Consider the following 22013-nt stretch of genomic DNA (forward strand, 5'->3'; position numbering starts at 1 on the left):
TGAAGTTATTTGAGATTTTTATTTTTAGAAAGTGTGCCTTTCTACATAGTTCCATGGAGAAAAACAGTGAAGCTGACTTTTGAATCCAGGTATATCTGATCTCAGAAGTCTGTTTTTACCATTACTGCAGTCTTGCTGTGAACATACGTAGTCAAGTCAGTACATTTAATAAAAAATTAGTTTATATTCTGCTGAGAAGATGAAAGAATTTAACTCATTTGCAAATCAACTATTTCATTTATATTCAAAAGAGTCTGTTCAGCCCTTGCAATAAAAACCAAAGATCCCTGCACCTTGGAATTTACATTCCAGTTAGGAGAGAGATACTAAACCACTTACAAGTAAGTAAATTGCAGTACATTAGGTCTTCAGTGCTATGGCAAAAAAGGAAAAGGAAAGAGCTGAACGTACGGAGAGTTGAGAGAATGGAGATGGGGAGAGATCACACTATTAAGTGGGGTCATCTGGGTAGATCTCACTAAAAAGTTGAGACCTGAACAAAGACTTAGAGCTGGAGGGCCAGCCCTAAAGTTATTTCACAGCCTCTTTCACCTGGAATTCTACTGAACACAAAATGATGTTGGTGGTCATTTTCACAATTCTCTCTAGCGTAGTATAGAACATTTATTCCAGATGCATAGAAGAGAAATTAATTTATTACATCAATAGAGGCCCTAGGGTACAGCTCCTCAAAACGTGGTCCTCACACTAGCAGCATTAGAATCAGCATTTCTTGGAAGCTTACTAAAAATGCAGATCTTCAAGCTCACCCCAGACCTATTGACTGGGCCATCTTTGAGAAGAGCTGCTGGAAATGAGGAAGCTGCCTAGGCGAGGGCTTAGGACAGTGTACATCTGTCTGGGATGTCTGAGGAAGAGCAGAGAGGCCCATGTGGCTGCAGGCAGAAGGAACACAAGGGAGGCGGTAGAGATGAGGGCAGAAAGGAGACAGGGAAAGGCCTGTGGAGGGCATGTGGGCCACAGCGAGGCTTTGACTCTAGTCTGGAATGGGAGCTGTTCGTGGTTTTGAGTAGCAGCGTTCATGATTTGACTTTTAAAAGTATCACTCATATTTGGTGGGAAGAGACTGAGAAATGGAGATGCATAAAGACGAACTGTTCGATTTAGGCAAGAGAGGATGAGCTAGGCCAGCAGGATAGTGATGGAGGAGATAAAATGGTCAGGTTCAGGCTGCCTTTTAAAACTAGCTATCAGGATTTCTTTGTGGATTGGATGTACTGTTAGAAACCAAAAGAAAAACCCTACGTGTTTGGGCTGGCCCCTAGAGGGATGGAGTTCCTCCAACAGAGATGAAGCTGTGGGTGGGGAAGGTTTGAAAACCATGGTCCTCTGGCTGAGCTCACGGACACCCTCTGTCTCACATGCAGTCCTCACACTGGGTAATAAACCAGAACTCACACAGGAAAAGGGGTCCTGAGAAGCTCAGTTCTCCTACACAGAAGGGAACTGTGGTGCTGAGTGAACTCAGCCAATCTAGCCCAGCTGACATCTGTACTAGTTAGCTATTGCTACATAACAGGCTTCCATCATGGCTCTGTGGTAAAGAATCTGCCTGCCAATGCAAGAAACACAGGTTCGATTGCTGGGTTGGGAAGATCCCCTGGAGAAGGAAATGGCAACACACTCCAGTGTTCTTGCCTGGAGAATTCATGGACAGAGGAGCCTGGTGGGCCACAGTCGATGGTGCCGCAAAGAGTATGACACGACTAAGCAGCTAAGCACAAAACAGCCTTATACTTAGGTTTTGCTAACTGGAGTAGTTTTGGTATCTTTTCCTTGAAGAGTGTCATAGATATTCTTGTTCCTTTGCATTTCCGTATGTATTTTTAAATAAACTAGCCAGAAAAACACCCTGTTGGAATTTTGATGGGATTGCATTGAAGTTATAATTCAATATGTTGGAAATTGACTGTTTACATACTAAATTTTAAAATCCTCAAATATGGTCTACCTCTTCTTTTACGGACTGAGGTATTCTTTAATTTCTCTTTCAATAAAAATATGCAGGTTCTCCCCAGAGGACTGAAATGCCTTTTGCAAGATTAATTTCTAGGTCTGTGATACTTCTTTATGTGATGTTATACTTAGGATATTTTAAAAATTTCATTCCTAATGGTTGGTTTCAAATGTTTTATTCAACCACCTTAAATGTATGTAAGTTATGTTAATTTATATTTAGAATCTTCATATACACAGTCAAATGTATGAATGTTATATTTCTTTCTTATAGCTTGCCTATGATCTTCAATGAAGTATTACATATAAATGATAACAGATACCCATCTTTCTGCTAACTGAAAAGCTTTCTGGTTTTACCATTAGGTTTCAAATTTGCTAAAGAGCTGTTTATCATAAAAGAATGTGAATTTTAACAAATTTCCTGCATCTATTAAAATGTGATTCTCATTTTAAAAAATTTTATTTTTAATTGGAGGATAATTAACTTACAATATTGTAATGGTTTCTGCTATATAACGCATGAATCTGCCACAGGGCTACATGCATCCTCTTCCTTCTGAACCTCCCTCCCACTTGCCTCCCCATCCCCTCTAGGTTGCCACAGAGCATTGGCTTTTTGATTATCTCATTTAATCTATTAATGTGATGACTTTGTGATGGATTTTTCTAATGTTGAATCAACCTTGAATTATTGAGATAAATCCAACTTGGTCATAATGCATTATTCTTCTTAAAAATAGATTGATTTACTAATATTTAGAAGTTTTGTCCAATTTTTGGAATAGTTCTATACTTTTTCCATCTCAAACTGTCCCTATTAGGTTTTGGAATGAAGATGGTGTTAGTCTCATAAAATGAATTGGGGAGTATTTTGTGTTTTTGTAGCTGGGAGGATTTGTTTAATATTGGAGTTATTTCTCCCTTACGTATGTGATAAATCTTAGTGGTAAAGTCACTGACTGGGGCCTGGAGTCCAGTCCAGTCATGTTTTAAAAATCTGATGTTGTGTTTTTTCTACTTCCAAAAGCATGATTAAACCTCTTTATCAGTGGATTATCTATATACTCTTTATAGTTTGTCAGATTTTGCTGTATGTCTTCTTATGCCACAGGATTTGGTGTGTACATATTTAGTATCTTTCATCTTCCTGGCAAAGTGAACCTGTTACCTTTGAACTAGTCTTTATCTTTTTTTTAAAATGTCTTAAAAATCTATTTTTCAGATCTTAAATAGCTACATCTTTCTTTTAGTGTTTGTATGACATATATTTTTAAACCTTTGCTTTCAAACTTCTATTATTAGGTTAAACAGCATACGGTTCAGTACTTTTTAAAACCTATAATGAAAGTCTTTGTCCTTGAACTTGATCATTTAAGCCATTGTATATAAAATATTACTGACATATTTAGATAGAAATCTGTCACCTTCTTAATGAGTTTTGTTTGTTAAATCTATTCCTTCTCCCCCATTTTTGTCTTCCTTTAGATCGTATTTTCATTCTACCTTTGTCTCCTGTTTGAAAATTATACCCTAATCCTCCTCTGCTCTTTTAGTGGTTAACCCCCAAAATGACAATTTGCGCTCTTAACCTATCAAATAATAATTTACCTTTATCATCCTCCTAGGTAACAAAAGGACCCCCAAATCACCTTACATCTAACTCTTTAATTGTATGTGAAATTCATGATTCAGCCAGGGACTAGGGAGAAGAGACAATATTTAGATTTTGGGGACTCCCTAAAATTCAGAGAAATCAGACTTAGCCATGTAAACAGTGCAACACTGTATGATAAAAGATATTTAGAGAAAGAGTGGTGACGGGACCAAGGGAATGACCAGCTTCTGTAAGGTCAGCAGTTTGATCTTAAAACAGGTTCTGAGTTCACTCAGCCAACAAATCTCTGAGGCTGTCAGGTTTTGTTCTGAGAGGCTCCCAGGGTGACCCAGCCAGCAAGTCAGTTGTGGTCTCTGCCTTCATGGAAGTGACACTGTTGATTCTAGTAAGAGAGAAATTCAAGTCTAACGAATACCATGTCTTTCCTATAAAGGGACAAGCAAGGAGCTAAGATACAGAATAACAGGGATGGGAGGAGTGGGGAGGATGCTCCAGAAAGGCCTTTAGAGATTTAAGCTAAGGATGCATATGAATTCATTAAATGAAGACAAATGGGATAGTTATTTTTGGTAAAGACGAAAAATTTGGGAGTGTATACAGGGCCAAAAAACGCTGGTGGGGCTGGACCTTAATGGCCCAACTGGCTCCGTGTTTTGTGGGCCCAGTTCACAATGAACAGTGTGAAAACACACTAAGAATTACAGGATGGCAGCAGTCCAGCATTAAACCAACCACGGGGCCCTTCTGAGCACCAGGCTACGTGCCACTGCACAGGTCCCGGCCCACAAAGGCAGCCCTGGCTGGAGAGAGAGGCAGGAGCAGGAGCTGGTGGAACCTCAAGTAAGGAAGGGCTTTGAATTTTACTCCCAAGTTCAGTGGGAAGCTATTTATTAATAGTAACACTAACACTTTTCTTCCTATGTGCCCGGCACTCCATGAAGCTCTTTAGAAGTTTTCTTCTAATTTAATCTTCACACAGTTTGTTCTAAAATTACACCTGTATGATTTTAATTTGTGGAAGTGACTGAGTGATGACATCAGGAGGTTGATCCACTGAAAGAAGACTTTTATGACTCACATTTCCGGAGAGGAAGGGGCAGGTCACAGCACGCAGAGCCAGGCTGTGGTCAGGAGGCGGAAGTCTAGGCTGGAGTCTCTAGCTGGGTTCTCTGCAAGGAAGAATAGCCAGGCAGAATAAACAGTCTAGAACTGGCTGATCTGAATAGTTCCAGGGGCAGGGTGGCGGGGGGCTTGCTATAAGGTGTTTCTAGTTGCTTAGTACTTGGCCCTGGTTTGATGAGGACTGGGGAGTATGGGTTTGATGTGTGAGAATTGGATAAGAAGGGGTTGGGGACCCGGCCTTGAAGCAGCCAGTCTGCCCACTCAGGAGAGAGGTCAACACTTGGTTGATAGTTTGACTCTGATGAACGGATGCCAAACAGACATAACAAATCTAAGAAAGCGCAGTTAAAACACCCACTGATGTAAATACTATTGAGTGTGTGTGCATGTTCAGTCATATGCTCAGTTGTATTATATGACTCTTGATTTCATGGACAGTAGCCCTCCAGGCTCTTCTGTCCATGGGATTTCTCAGGCAAGAATATTGGAGTAGGTCACCTCCTCCAGGGGATCTTCCCGACCCAGGGACTGAACCAGAGTCTCTCACATCTGCATTGCAGGTGGATACTTTACTGCTGAGCCACCGGGGAAGCCTCTAAATACTATTAGCATCCCCACTTTATTTTGTTTTTCTACATCCCTAGAATTAATTTTATACCAGGAAATGGATACTTTTTGACCCTCTTCACCCATTTTTAACCTACTCTCCAGCAGCCTCTGGGAACCAGCAGTTTGTTCTCTGAATTTAGGAGCTCGTTCTTGTTGTTCCTGTTTAGAGTCACCATATACATGAGCTCATATGCCATGTGTCTTTCTGTCACCTATTAGAGAAGTTAAACAATGTCACAGAGCTATTGGGTGTCAGAGCTCAGATGTGAACCCTGGCTTTTAGCCAAAAAAGTAACTTGTACAAATGTGAAGTTAAAATTCATTTTACATGGAGAAAGGACTACAGAGAGCCAAGTGTGGAAGTGAGCACAGAGTGGGGTGGTCATTCCTTGTGGAGGGGCCAGTACATGAGCAGGGAAATGGCATGTGCAAGAACAGATGCTAAAATGCTTGGTCAGTCTGGTGAGCTGTTCCATTTAGCAGCCTGCTGCATGCAGCGGAGCGCTGGAAGAGACTCAGCTGAAGGTGTGGGCAAGGGCTAATTTAGGGGGACTTGGAACCCATGCAGAGTGCAGAAGGGAGCCAACTCCTGCCGAGAGAAGAAGGCAAGAATGCCATCTAAGACGGCATCAGCCTGGGTTCAGTGCAGGGGCCACAGACTAGCTGTTTTGAAGCAGAAGGAATTTGATGTAGGAAATGAATGCCTGTAAGATCACTGGAAAGACAGGTGGGCCTCTGAGAACAGCTCCTTACCCCGCATTGCAGACCAGGAGACAGGATAATGGTACAGAGATGGGGCAGACAATCAGAAGCTGCCCAGGAATCCTTGGCTCCACTAATGCACTGTCCATGCTCTGGTCCAGGGACCAGGACATGCTGCATCCAGGCTTCATCACCGTGCCCTCCAGATCTACGGCAACAAAAAGCAGATGGATCCTGTGCCCACGTGTCCCACCCATGAAAGCACTGATCAGATAAGGGACTCCTGCTGATGTTGCCACAGAATAAAGCCAGTGCCTCCATGTTTGCCCACAAAACGTCAGATGTTTGCTAAAGGGTCCAACCGTCAACCCAGGAGACACAAGGACGCATGTTCGATCCCTGGGCTGGGAAGATCCCCTAGATTAGGAAATTGGCCACCCACTCTGGTATTTCTTGCTTGGAAAATTCCATGGACAGCTGAGCCTGGAGGTCTATAGTCCATGGGGACCCAAAAAGTCAGACACGACTTAGTGACTGAACAACATTAAAGAGACACGACAGAGCACGCACACGCCCAGGGTAATTACACGCCTGCAAGAGCATCTGACCAGTGGAGCCTGGGGTGCATCTGGAATCCTTACAGCAAGAAAGTCTGAGGGATAAGGGTTTCAGCTATTCTCTGCAGGGGAGGGAGCCACCCCCATTGGACCACCGCATCATACCCACCACAGAGATGACTGTGCTTGCCTTCAGACTGTGGATAGGGAAGGGAAAGACATAGGAGACCTGGAGAAGATAGGCAGAGTTTGGTCCCTTCCTAGAAGAGTGTTTAACCAGAGCTAAGCCAGTTTAACACACGGGCTTGGCAGAGCCATTTCGGTGAACGTCATGTCCAATGATGAGATGTGAGTAGGGGCTGTGGTCCATTCTCCGCAGCCTCCCAGATGAGAAGCTATCACAGGTGTGTTGCTGTGACAGGGGCATGACGTGGGTTACCACTCTGATGTCGTTTTCCTTATCTCTCACCGCTTGACAGTTAAGTCAGTAGCACAGAAGGGCTCCATTCCTGCAGTAACAGCTGGGCTGCTACGCACAGTTCTATTCATCTGACTTTTCCCAGAGGCAGTCAACTCTGAATATTCACTGGAAGGACTGATCCTGAAGCTCCAATACTTTGGCCACCTGATGCAAAGAGTCGACTCACTGGAAAAGACCCTGATGCTGGGAAAGTTTGAAGGCAGGAGGAGAAGGGAAGGACAGAGGATGCCACGGTTAGATGGCATCACCAACTCAGTGGACATTAGTTTGAGCAAACTCTGGGAAATGGTGAAGGACAGGGAAGCCTGGTGTGCTCCAGTCCATGGGGCTGCAAAGAGTCGGACATGACTGAGTGAAAAATGACAACAGAGTCAGATTCTGAGACAACAGTCAGCAGTTTAACTGGGAGGTGTGGGACGTGCCACAGGTGAGTGGGAATCGGGAGAACCAGGAAAGGGGGCACTCAAGGGGGTTTATTCGGCCACCTGCCAAAACTGAAGCCCATAACTATACTCTGGGAAAGAGTGAGCACACCCCAGAGGGTCTCCCACTCAGAGCTGAGATGTTTGTTCAGCGTCTTCTGGCAGACAAAAGGGTGTTAAGTCCCCAGATCTCCCCATCTGCTATGTTGGGTGACAAAGCTTTGCCTTCTCCAGCTTCAAAGAAACTGGAGCCTATTATACAGAGTGAAGTAAGCCAGAAAGAAAAACACCAATACAGTATATTAACACATATATATGGAATTTAGAAAGATGGTAACGATGACCCTGTATGCGACAGCGAAAGAGACACAGATGTATAGAACAGACTTTTGGACTCTGGGAGAAGGCGAGGGTGGGTTGATTTGAGAGAATAGCATTGAAACATGTATATTATATGTGAAATAGATCGCCAGTCCAGGCTCAATGCATGAGACAGGGCGCTCAGGGCTGGTGCACTGGGACGACCCTGAGGGATGGGATGGGGAGGGAAGTGGGCAGGGGGATTCAGGAGGGGGAACACATGTACACCCATGGCTGATTCATGTGAATGTATGGTGAAAACCACTACAATATTGTAAAGTAATTAGCCTCCAATTAAAATAAAAATTAACAACAAAAAAGACACAACTGGCTGGCTGACAGTGCACACTACTGATCCCGGCCCACAGCCCATCTTCCCACAATCTTCATACAAGCTAATAGTGATTTTTACATTTTTATAGAATTGTGTAGAGCATATGTGACGGAGACGAGGCATGGCCTGCAACGCCTAACATGTTTACTTTGTGACCCTTTACAGAAAAGTTTTCCTAACCCCTGATGTGGATTATCTTGTAGTAACAACGAATCTCCACATTTCAGGCTAAAAACAGCCATTTCTCTTGTGTGCTCTAGGGCAGGTGTCCCCAACCTCCAGGATCTAATGCCTGATGATCTGAGGTGGAGCTGATAATAATAATAATAATGATAGAAATAAAGTGCATAATGAATGTAATGCACTCGAATCATCCCCAAACCATGCCCCTTGCCCAGTTCTGTGGAGAAAGTGTCTTCCGCGAAATTGGTCCCTGGTGCCAGAAAGGTTGGGGACCACTGCCTGGGGTCCAGTGGAATCAGAGCAGGCTTTGCTACACAGTAGTCATGCTGCCCCTTCCAATAACAGGACTTTCTCAACAGGGAGCAGCAGGGCTCATCAAAGCAGAGAGAAAACTGAGTCAGACAGAGACCAAGCCCCGAGTACCCCAGAGCGAGAGGGATGTGGGCCATCTCCACTCCATGTAACCAGAGCTGCTCACACGGCCTCTCTCGCTGCACAGGAAGTAGGAAACATGATCTTGGGTGTCCAGGAAGCAGAAGCGATTTGGAATATTGGTGAGCACTGCTCAAGGCTACCCACGTTCTTCCACATCTTCCCTCCATTTCCCCAGTATAATTAAACAAGCTTTTAACCTCAGCAATATTGACTTCATATACTATATTTTCTAGGAGATAATGACTATTTCTTTATTTTAACCGTTTTTATTTTGTATTAGAGTATAGCTGATTGACAGTGTTGTGATACTAATAGGTTCAAGTGGACAGCAAAGGGACTCAGCCATGCATATTCCTGTATCCATTCTCCCCCAAACTCCGCTCCCAGCCAGGCTGTTACATTAATAGAGCAGAGTTCCCTGTGCTATGCAATAACCATTTCATTAAAAAAACTGCTGTACATTCCATACAGCTCTGATAGTCAAAAAATGTCTGATTTATCAATCCCAATTTTTCTTTATTTTCCCTGCAGACATTGCTCTGGAGCCTCTTCCCTTCTGTTGTTACCTGAGCCTGCTGCACAGCTGAGTTTCCTTTGCTTCTCTCCTGGACTGGCTCTCCTGTTTCCTAACACCAGATCACTCTCAGTATATTCCGCATTTTCATGGAGGACACTTATTAGTATTGGGTTGGCCCAAAAGTTCATTCGGATTTTTTTAGAGATGTTACAGAAAGACCTGAGTGAACTTTTGGGTCAACCCAAGACTGAGGGCAGGAGAAGGGGACAGCAGAGAACGAGATGGTTGGATGGTATCACTGACTCAATAGACATGAGTTTAGGCAAACTTCAGGGGGCAATGAAGGACAGAAAAGCCTGGAGTGTTGCAGTCCATGGGGTCACAGAGTTGGACACGACTTAGCAACTGAAAAACAACAATAGCTTCCTTGAAAAAGGGTGTACAGAAGATATAATGCTTTGAAGACATATCAGGTTTAAGTATGCTTTTGTTAAGGTGACTTGACGGGTCACATAGAATTCCAACTTGAAAGTCATTTACATTTAGAATTTTGATGTCAGCATTTTATTGTCATCTGGATCCCAGTGTCAGTACTCAGAAATCCCATGCTGTTCTTCTCAGTCCTTTATATTTCCCCTTTTATTTTCTGACCCTTTGGTGTACCAGTTACATTGTACTTGGTGCCCAAAGGGGTCTGGAAATCTGAAAACTGTCAACGAAATATTACTCAGTTGATTTAAGAAGAAATGGAAAATTTTACTGGAGCCAAATTGAGGATTATGACACAGGAACACCATCTCGGAAAGTTCCAAGAACTGGAGCTTCTTTATGTGTGTGTGTGTGTGTGTGTGTGTGAGTGTGTGTTTTAAGCAGGACTGTACTTTAAATGAAGTATTACTGACAGTTACAAAATCCAGATTTGCAAGTACAAGGTGGTGGGCCATAGTGACTCTTTGCAAGATCAAGAAGGAATGTTCTCTTTTAAGGAGCTGTCTTATGGGCGCTAGGAGAATGCTGTGCTTTACAGCGGAGCAGGTATTTCTGCCCATGAAGGAGGTTTCGCTGATGCCTAACTGCAAGATACACAGTGCACAACAGAGAGGAGGGAAGAAGCCAAAGGGCAGAGAAAAAATTTTATGTTTGTAGTTTTTTTGGTCTTGCCATAGACTGTGAATTCTATTGTATGAAACTCATACCTATTTTCTATTTTTGTGTTGTAGCTGCTGTTATTACTACGACTTTCCTATCTTTCCTCTTCCATTATCCATTCTTTTGCATTTCTCTCCTGAGATCTCCTCTAATATGTTTCAAACAGTTTTTATTTTTTTTAAATTTAGGCTATTTTGAATTCCTATGACCTCCTTTTAGTGTTCTGTTATTCCTTTTTCATAGTATTCTGTTTTATTTTTTCATGAAAGCAGTATGTTCTTTTCCCTTTCTGAGAAAGTTAATAGAGTTGTTTGAAATTTTCCTCCATTTCTTTTATTTTCTCAGTTCCTTCAAAGCTTCTTTTTGTTTCTTTTGGTCTTTCTCTGGCATGTGGAGACTGATGATATTTAGCAGTGAGGCACTTAAGCTTGATGGAAAGACAGACGTGTCTATGGGGCTTGTTGATCAATGGATTCTTTGAATGCTGAATATTTGATCAGTGGCTTTTTGTGATCTTGTGATGACTCCCAAGTGTCAGAACTCTAGGGTGGTTTAGTATCTCCAAAGAGGGACCCTCTGACTTCTTGCTTTGGGGAAATAAGCTTGATGGTAGGTCCTCCATTGTGTGAGGAGGATGCTGAATCTTCTTGAATCCCCTGACTTCAGGATAGCTTCTCACCATCCCTCTCCTTTGTGTCTGGTGGCCCTGGAGGTGAATCATTATTCATTTTATCCAAAAGTAAACACCCCATCTCTTAAAAGTGTAGGCTACGGTTAGTCCCTTGATTGCATATAGTGAAGGTAAGGACCTAAGAAATTAATTGCTTTGTCTGTCATCTTTTAAATAATCTTCCTGTTTTCAGATTCTGTTCCCTCCCCACCTTCTCCTCTATGGTCTGGGGTTCTGCAAACTTAGTCTTCTTGATTCTTGCTGGTGTCTGCAGGGCAGACATGCTCTAAATATTTTTGGCAGGGACATCCTACAGAATGAGAAGATGTATTTGCAAACCTCATATCTGACAGGGAGTTAATATCAAAAATATATAAAGAACTCACACAACTCAATAACAAAAAAAAATCAAACCAATTAAAAAATGAGTAAAGAGTCAAATAAACATTTCTCCAAATATGATATATGAAAGGCAAACAGGTATATGAAGAGAATCTCAACATCATTAGCCATTAGGGAAATGCAAATTAAACCATAATGAGATATCACCTCACACTTGTTAGAATGACCATCATAAGAAAAAAGACAACAAATGCTAGCATGAATATGGGGAAAAAGTAATGCACTGTTGGTGCGATTGTAAATTGATACAACTACTATGGAAACACTATGGAAGAGCCTTAAAAAATTATGACTAGAACTCCCATATGATCCAGCAATTCCACTTCTGGGAATATATCCAAAGGAAACAAAAACAGTAATTTGAGAAGATATCTGTATCCCCATGTTCACAGCAACATTATTTATAGTAGCCAATACATGGAAACAACCTGAGTGTCCATAGATGGATGAATGGAAAAAGAAGTTGCGATATGTGTGTGTGTGTGTGTGTGTGTGTAATTCAGCGATAAAACTGAGAACATATCACCACTTGTGACAACATTGATGAATCTCATTGAAGGCATTGTGCAAATTGAACAAGTCAGTTAGAGAAAGGTAAATACTGTATGATCTTACTGTGTGGAATAAAAAAAAAAAACCCAAAACACCAAACTCATAGGAAAATAGGTCAGGCTTGCAGTGTGGGTGGGGGAGGGAAAATTGGACGGGGCTGGTCCAGAGTTACAAAGGAAAGTTTTAAAGTAAATAAATACTAGGGATGTAATGTTTAACACTATGATTGACACAGAAACTGACACAGATAGATACGCTAAGAGTAAATCTTAAGAGTTCTTATCACAGGAGAAATTTTTTTCCCTTTTTAAAATTGTATCTCTATGAGAAGATGGATGTTAGCTGAATCTATTGTGGTAATCATTCACAATATATGTAAATCAAACCATCATGCCCTGTGCCTGAAACTTATTCAGTGATATATGTCAATTATTTCTCATAAGATTGGGAAAAAATTAGCCAATTGAATTCAACAATGCATTAAAAGCATCATATATCCAGGTCAAGTAGGATTTATTCCAGTGATGCAGGGCTGGTTCAACATCTGCAAATCAATGTGAAACATTACATTAACATAATGAAGGGTAAAAATCATATAATCACCTCAACAGATGCAGAGAAAATATTTGACAAAATTCAGCATCCATTGATGACAAAAACTTTTCAACAAAGCAGGTATGAAGGAAACATGCTCAACATAATAACAGCCGTATATGACAAGATCACAGCTAACATCATACTCAATGATGAAAAGCTGAAAGCTTTCCCTCTAAGATTAAGAACAAGATAAAGATGCCCACTTTCAACAGTTTTATTCAACAAAGTATTGGAAGCTCTAGCCATGGCAGTTCGGCAAGAAAAAGAAAAGGCAGTCAAATTGGAAAGGAAGAAGTAAAACTGTCATTATTTGCAGATGACATGATATTACACATAGAAAACCCTTAAGATGCCATCCAAAATTGTTAGAATAAGTGAATTTGTTTTAGGATGCAAAATCAATACTTAATAATCTGCTGCATTTCTATACACTAATAATGAACTGTCAGAGAAATTTTTAAAATCCCACTTACAATTGCATCAAAAAGAATAAAATACCCAGAAATAAAATTAACCAAGGAGGTTAAATACCTGTACACTGAAACTACAAGACATTAAAGAAAAAAAAAAAAGAAAAGGACACAAATAAATGGAAATATATATTCTGCGCTCATGTGTTGGAAGAATTAATATTGTTAAAATGTCCACACTATCCAAAGCAATCTATAGATTCAATGCAATCTCTATCAAAATTCCAGTGGTATTTGTTATAGAAATGGCACAAACAATCCCCAAATTTGTATTGTTGTTGTTCAGTCGCTCAGTCGTGTCCAACTCTTTGCAACCCCGTGGACTGCAGCACGCCAGGCTTCCCTCTCCTTCACCAGATCCAGGAGCTTGCTCATGTCCATTGAGTCGGTGATGCCATCCAACCATATAGTCCTCTGTCATCCCCTTCTCTTGCCTTCAATCTTTCCCAGCATCAGGGTCTTTTCCAATGAGTAGACTCTTCACATCAGGTGGCCAGAGTATTAGAGCTTCAATTTCAGCATCAGTCCTTCTGATGAATATTGGTTGATTGGATGAATAGGTTGGTTTCCTTTAGGATTGACTGGTTTGATTTCCTTGCAGTTCAAGGGACTCTCAAGAGTCTTCTTCAGTACCACAGTTCAAAAGGATCAACTCTTTGGTGCTCAGCCTTCTTTATGGTCCAACGCTCACATTCATATATGACTACTGGAAAAATCATAGCTTTGACTATATAGATCTTTGTTGGGAAAGTAACATCTCTGCTTTTTAATAAGCTGTCTAGGTTTGTCATAGTTTTTCTTCCAAGGAGCAAGCATCTTTTAATTTCATGGCTGCGGTCACCATCCACAATGATTTTGGAGCCCAGGAAAATAAAGTCTGCCACAGCTTCCATTGTTTCCCCATCTATTTGCCACGAAGTGATGGGACTGGATGCCATGATCTTAGTATTTTGAATGTTGAATTTTAAGTCAGCTTTTTCATTCTCCTCTTTCACCTTCATCAAGAGGCTTTTAAGTTCCTCTTCCAAAATTTGTATGGAGCCATGAGCAAGAAGAGCAAAGCTGGAAACAGCACACTCCTTGATTTTAAACTCTACTACAAAACTACAGCAATTCAAACTGTGATAGTGGCATGAAAACAATACCTAGATCAATGGTGCAGAATAGAGAAGCCAGAAATAAACTCACATACATTAGCACAGAGAAACTAAGAACGTACAAGGGGGAAAGGACAGTTTCTTCAATAGGTGGTATTGGAAAACTGGAGAGCTACATGCAAAATAAAGAGAGGATCACTATCTTACCCAAGCACAAAAATTAACTTTAACTCAAAATGGATTACAGACTTGAACATAACATCTGAAATCCTAAAACTCCTAGAGGAAGTAAGATCCTTGACATCAATCTTGGCAAAGAATTTTTTGAATCCAACCAGAAAAGTAACAAAAGCAAAAATAAATCAGTGGGACTAGCTCAAAAGACTTCTGCACATCAATGGAAACCATCAATAAAAAGGCAACCTACTGGCTGGGAGAAAACGTTTTCAAATTGTCTGATAAACAGGCTTCCCTGGTGGCTCAGATAGTAAAGAATCTGTCTGCAAGGCAGGAGACCAGGTTCGATCCCTGGGTTGGGAAGATCCCCTGGAGAAGGAAATGGCAACCTGCTCCCAGTATTCTTGCCTGGAAAATTCTACGGACAGAGAACCCTGGCAGACTACAGTCCATGGGGTCAGAAAGAGTTAGGCATGACCGATCGACTAACACTTTCATTTTCATCTGATAAATGGGTTAATATTCAAAATATATAAAGAGCTCATACAACTCAATAGCAAAACCCCAAACAATCTGATTTAATAACGGGTAGAATATCTGAGTAGACATTTTTCCATAGAAGACATACAGATGACCGACAGGTACATGAAAGCTGGCTCAACACTACTAATCATCAGGGAAATGCAAATCACAGCCACAGTGAGGTATCTCACACCTGCTGGAATGGCTTCTAGCAAAAAGACAAGAAATAAGTGTTGGTGAGGATGTGTTGAAAAAGGAACCCTTGTGCACTGTTTCTGGGAATATCAGCTAATGTGAAATAGTATGGTGGTTTCTCTGGTGGCTCAGACTGTAAAGAACCTGCCTGCAATGCTGGATACCCAGGTCCAATCCCTGGGTAGGGAATATCCCCTGGAGGAGGGGATGGCTACCCATTCCAATATCCTTCCCTGGAGAATTCCATGGACAGAGGAGCCTGGTGGGCTATAGTCCATGGAATCTCAAAGAATTGGACATGACTGAGTGACTAACACATTTCACTTTCATGGCAGTTCCTCAAAATATTACAAATAGAACTACCACACGATCCAGCAATTCAACTTCTGGATATTTATCCTAAGAAAATGAAAACACTAATCAAAAAGTTCCATGCACTCCATGTTCATTGCAGCATTAGTTACAAAAGCTAAGATATGCGAACAACCTCAGTGTCCGTGGAAGTATAAATGGATAAAAAAATGTGACATGTGTATATCACGAAGGAAACACCCACGCACAGTAGAATATTATATATTATGGGTAGACCCGGAAGCTATTGTGTAAAGTGAACTAAGTCAGAGAAAAAGAGAAATAATGTATGTTCTTTTATACATGGAATCAAAAAATAATAACCAAGCTCTTAGAGACTGGTGGTTACCAGAAATGGGAATGGGGGGATGTGGGGTGAGAGAAATGAGTGAAGGGGTTCAAAAGGTTTAAAAAGCAAACAAAAAAGAGCTTTTCACACATTAGCATATTTAGCATGAAAGTCTCATAAAACGTATCTATATGTGTAGGAAGAACTTCATTTTGCTGGCTGCTATCTCTTCCTTTGCTACATGATAAACTTCTAAATACAGCAAATATGAGGCTAATAGTCGTAGAATGGCTAAGAAACTACCAATTGCTTCACTACTTAAATAATATTCAAGGGACATTAATAAATTCACATTTTGTGTTTCTGGGTGTCTCAATTTTGAAGTGTGTAAACTTTTGTTTTTAAGACTATTTGAAAGAGCATACTGTTTGGTTTATTATTTTCATTGCACAATTAAACAAACATAAGATGATATTATAAAATCCTGTCCTTTTTTCTTTTTAGAATGAGATGCAAATAAAATCAGTTTGTTGATTAGAGAAATATTTTTTATACAGTTCATATTTTTAGATCCAGTAGTTTAACCTAAAATTGAGCATAACTCTGAATTTTGCATGCAGTTCTCTTTACCTTCTAATAACATCGATTTGAAGGACAGCTGGACTACTGTAATGACACAGTTACGATTAAGAATTCAGAGCACGTGACAAGCACCCTAAGTAACACTGAAAGTTCTTAACTCATACTCAGTGAAAAGGCCCCACATTTTTGCAAAGGATAAAACTAGCTGTATTTTGCTTCACGATGGATTGTCAAGTATAACATTAAATTGTGGAACATTAACTCTTATTATTTTTCTATTGCTGCACCTGACAAACTGTCATAAACTTAGTGGCTTAGAACAACACAAGATTATTATCTTATGGTTTGCATAGGTCAGAAGTCCAGGTTCAGCTGAACTGGGCTGTCTGCTCAGGGCTTCTCAGAGCTGAAATGGAGGCGTCTCACGGGATGCCGCGCTTTCTGAAGCTCGGGTTCTTCCTTTATCCTCGTTCATGCTGTTGGTTGAATTCACGTCCTTAACAATGGTGGCCCCAAGGGCCCTACTCTGGTGGCCGTCAGCCTGGCTTAGGCTCGGCTCCTAAAGGTCCTACCTGGCTACATGGCTCCTGTCCTTTTAATGGGAGGCCCAGTCCTGTTAGGGATTCCCTTGCGACTTAGCTGGTAAAGAATCCATCTGCTATGAGGGAGACCTGGCTTCCATCCCTGGGTTGGGAAGATCCCCTGGAGAAGGGAAAGGCTACCCACTTCAGTATTCTGGCCTGGAGAATTCCGTGGGTCGCAAAGAGTCGGACACGACTGAGCGACTTTCACTTTCCGTCCTGTTAAAGGCTGACTTAATTAGATTTGGCCCACTTGAATAATCTCTTTTGATTAGCTCAAAAGTCAATAGGTTAGTAATCTAATCAGAGGAGCGATTCTCTTAGTTTCCTGCAGGGAACGCACGCAAGTGGGATTATACCGAAACTGTCCACCAGGGGGCAGTAATCTTAGGGCCACTTTAGAATTCTATCTTCCACATCCATTGGTCCGCTACGTTTTTTTAAAAAAAATATTTATTTGGCTGTGCTGGATTTTAGTTGCAGCAGGAGGGAGTCTTCATATGGGATCTTTAGTTGTGACTTGTGGGATCTAGTTCCGTGACCAGGGATTGAATCCAGGCCTCCTGGATTGGGAGCTGGGAGTCAGCCTCTGGACCACCAGGGAAGTCCCTTGCTGTTAGGTTGACGGTCAAATTCACCACCCTGTGTCAGAAAATCGAGTGAGATACTAGTGAAGAAAAGAGCAAAAGACCTCCTCTAGCTAAGATATGGGCTTCCCTGGTGGTTCAGTGGTCAAGAATCCGCCTGCTATGCAGGAGAGGCAGGTTCATCGATGGGTGGGCAAGATCCCTTGGAGGAGGAAATGGCAACCTACTCCAGTATTCTTGCCTGGACAGAGGAGCCTGGTGGTCTGTAGTCCATAAGATGGCAAAGAATCGGACATGACTTAGAGACTAGACAGCAACAGCTAAGATACGCATATGCTACATTGTTCGGTCACTTGAGTCTTGCACCAATTACACTTCACAATGCCCGTTTCTTAATGAGCCCTGGTCTTGCTGAGGATGTTTATCTTTTAAATCCTTTCTAATATTTTCTACTTATTCTTTTCTGTTCCATTTTATAACTCTTTAAAAAAATTTATCATGACTCACAAAATTAATTTCAAAAAATTGATTTCATGATCCACGGTTTGAAAAACATTGTGAAGGGACACATTTTGTTTAAATAGGCCATCTGGAAACATTTTCACGTTAGAAAGAAACACAAATATACTTATGAAAAAAATAATTATTTTTGAGTGAATTAATACAGACAATTATAGGTGCAAATTACAAACATGTAATCCTCAGAAGTTCACTTAAAATTCTTGCAAGATAATTAGCAATACCAGTTCAGTCCACAGGAGGGCAACATCTGTTTTAGTTATATTTTCGGATTAACTGTAAACATGCTGTTTTGCAGAGAATAGGAATTCTGTTAAGTGAATTATTTAGAGTGTTCTGGTGGTGTAAGCAAAAAGTGGTTTATGCTTGGTTATTGAGAATCAATCCCATCAATAACAAAAGAGCTGCCATTTATTTTGGGGTCGGATCCGATAGAATCAGTTGGAATTCTCTTTCCTCTTGGATTTCTCTTATTCCATTTTCCTTTTCTTTTTTGTCCTTTCTGTCCATCTCTGGCCTATGTTCTTGCACAGGTGATCCATGGAAAGCCAAATTGCCACGGGCCCTGAGGAAATGGAGTCATCAAGTCCAGACGCCGACTCAGATTCTTTATGAAGTGCCATTCTGAGTTTCCAAGCTGAACTTGAACCTCAATCACCTGCCTCGCTACATGTGCTAATAACCAGAGGCTCTTGTGGTACCACTTGGGTGGACCGATGTCACTCTCTTAACTAGTGTAAGAGTGGAGTCCTGCCTGGAGTGAGTCAGCACATGTAAAAAACATTCTTAGACTGTAGGCCTTTTAAGGCTTGAAGGTAATGATGAATAGGGAAAGGTCCATAGTATTTTGAATCCCTTCTTGTCTTTACCCTGGACACACTACGATCTTGTGGCGACCCACCATGACCATTTAACATTGTTGTTGGATTTGACCTGACCCTGTGGCTCCGTCACTAGGAAGTAAGCAGGAGGGCCTGAACATTCTAGTTGGGTGTGGAATGAATTCCCTGCCTTTTGTTTCACTTAGGGCTATATCGTCACAGGTGCTAACCCTGACCCTTCTGTCTGGGGAGGGGTTGGGTTAGCCAGATCCTGTTTCCACATTTCTAAAGGGCCTGAAGCGCACCAAGAGCAGCCACCCATGTGTGGAGTTCATTTCCCTCCTTCTTACCAGGGTCACATGGAAAATTTTTCCCTTGCTCTGCTTTCTCTTGCCTTTGAGCCTCTGCCTCTGTGCTGCTCTGCTCTAGCTCATATTCCTCAACCCTCTCCTTATCTCCACGTCCTGCTTCAGAAGTTACCTGAAACCACTTTTGAGAGGGGTGGCCTGTGGCTGGTGGATCTCATAGCCCTTCATCAGCTGGCATCATAGGGGCCTGTTGACTTCTTGGTCTCTCACAATAGATGGTAGCCCCCACCCCCACCCCCGCCAAGATGAAGGCCATGCCCTCTTACTAGACCTGTTGTGGTGCCAGGCAACTAGTAGGTGCACAACAAAACCTGTTGTATGAATGAAGTGAAAAATAACTGCTGATGCTCTGGTTGACCTTGAGTTGATAGACAAGGTACTCAACAGATAGGTTGGTGCATAGTCAAACTTGTAGGTAGACAGGCCAGGAGTCCAGGGGCTTAGATGTATTTGGATGGAAGAAGTGTTCAGCGTGGGGTGGGATGAGATCAAGAAACTGTGGAGATGGGAAAGCTAAGCTGATGAGGGTGGACACATGAAGAGTCTGATGAGGTCTGGGGGTGTGGGTCACACATGCAGCTGAATGCTTTGGTTCTGGAAGGGACAGGTAACAGGCCTTCAGCTTGGTGGCCTTTTTTTTTTTTTTTTTTTTTGGCTGCTGGGACCAGTAGGCAATGCAGGAGGCCTACTGGCTGCATGGGGTTGGCAGGAGGCGTCTCTCAGATGGGCTGCACTGGAAGAGGGTCACGCTCTGGACTCTGGGCACTTGACCTGGACCCTGAGTGGCATTTGGATAGTAGGAGCCTGATATTCTGGAGCAGAGGGGGAGTAACACACCACCTAGTGAAAAATCCCCCAAACTACAAAATTGCTGGAGCTGGGCGTTCCGGTTTTGGATTTGCTCCAAAATGCAGGCTCCTTTTTTTTTTTTTTTAATCATTCTTTTAAATATCTCATTATAAAACTCCAAGTCCCCCCCCCCACCAAAAAAAAATAAAATAGGGGCTTCTCTGGTGGCTCAGTGGCAAAGGATGCACCTGCCCATGCAGGAGACACGGGTTCGATCCCCGATCTGGGACGATCCCACGTGCCACCAGGCAGCTGGGCACGGGAACCACAGCTATTGAGCCTGTGCTCTAGAGTCTGGGAGCTGCAGCTGCTGAAACTCTTGTGCCGCAGCGCCCGTGCTCCGCAACAAGGGAAGCCACCACGGAGAAGCCTGCACACCGCAACCAGGGAGGGACCCCATTGCCACAACTAGCAGAAGCCTGCATGCAGCAAGGAAGACCCAGCACAGCTCAACATAATGAATAAATAAATAAAATGCTGAGGAGAAATAAAGCGGAAAAAAGTCTAAAAAAAAAAAAAGCAAATACCTCTTACTGTAATTCTTCATCATCCCACCCCTCTCTTCCCCATCTCCCAAGTCCTAGAACCTAAAAAGACATCACCAACACTCATGTCCTCAAAGGCTCAGACACCAGTTTCCAGGAACATCCCAGCCATGCTGAGCTCATTTTCTTCTCTTTCCTGGAAGTGAACTTGGTCCCTAGAGTTGTTGTGGCCCAGGGTGTCTGAGTCACCACCCTGGTAAGACTGGCATTTCAGTACTTGAAATGGAAATGGGCAATTCTTTGAAGGAGAGCAGTTCAGGACGGGCATGTGAGGAACATAGAATGGTGTATGTTTCCATAGTTAGGGAATTCCAGAATCAACCGTTTTAAACCGCAGTTTAAAGATACCTTGGGAAAAAACTCTCTTATTATGGTCTAGAAAGAACCATATTTTGGAAATGTAGATCTTCTCCATTTGGTCATGGAAAGGCAAGTCCTTAGGAAAAAACAACCCTCAGAAAGTTAATAAATGAATGCTTGATTGCTTTGCTGCTGCTGCTGCTAAGGTGCTTCAGTTGTGTCCGACTCTGTGCGACCCCATAGAGAGCAGCCCACCAGGCTCCCCCATCCCTGGGATTCTCCAGGCAAGAACACTGGAGTGGGTTGCCATTTCCTTCTCCAATGCATGAAAGTGAAATGTGAAAGTGAAGTCGCTCAGCCGTGTCTGACTCTTCGTGACCCCATGGACTGCAGCCTACCAGGCTCCTCCGTCGCAAGAGTACTGGAGTGGGGTGCCATTGCCTTCTACGTGCTTTGCTGCTATTAGAGATATTTTTAGTTGCTGTCAACAAACTTAGTTTTTCTTAATTCAGAATAAATGTCTGGGAAGGCACATAAGGTTGTTACAGACGCACATGTAAAGATTAGGTGAAGGGGTGTGTTGAACATTTGTCCTTTATTTTTTTCATAACTATACCCAAAAGGAGGAGATGGTTAAAATAACTAAAAGGTAAGACAGATGTATGATATGGGGCTTCCCATGTGGCACTAGTGGTAAAGAACCTGCCTACCAATACAAGAGACATAAGAGACGTGGGTTTGACTCCTGAGTCTGCAGATCCCTTGGAAGAGGGCATGGCACCAACTCCAGTATCCTTGCCTGGAGAATCCCATGGACAGAGGAGCCTGGCAGTCCATAGGGTCACAAAGAGTGGGACACGACTAAAGCAAATTTGCAACATGCATGCCTAATACAGTAAAAAGATTCAAGGAGAAAAACACTCACTGAGGTAATTTTTATAACAATAAAAAATAGGAAATAATCTAGAATAGCATCAGTAGGAATGTGGATTAAAAAAAGCCCTGGGACACTGGAGAACTATGGTAGCTAAAGTGAATGGGCTGCAGTCTATGAAATAACATGGAAAAATCTT

Source organism: Ovis canadensis, chromosome 10 (assembly GCF_042477335.2).
Source record: "Ovis canadensis isolate MfBH-ARS-UI-01 breed Bighorn chromosome 10, ARS-UI_OviCan_v2, whole genome shotgun sequence".
Taxonomy (NCBI): Eukaryota; Metazoa; Chordata; class Mammalia; order Artiodactyla; family Bovidae; genus Ovis; species Ovis canadensis.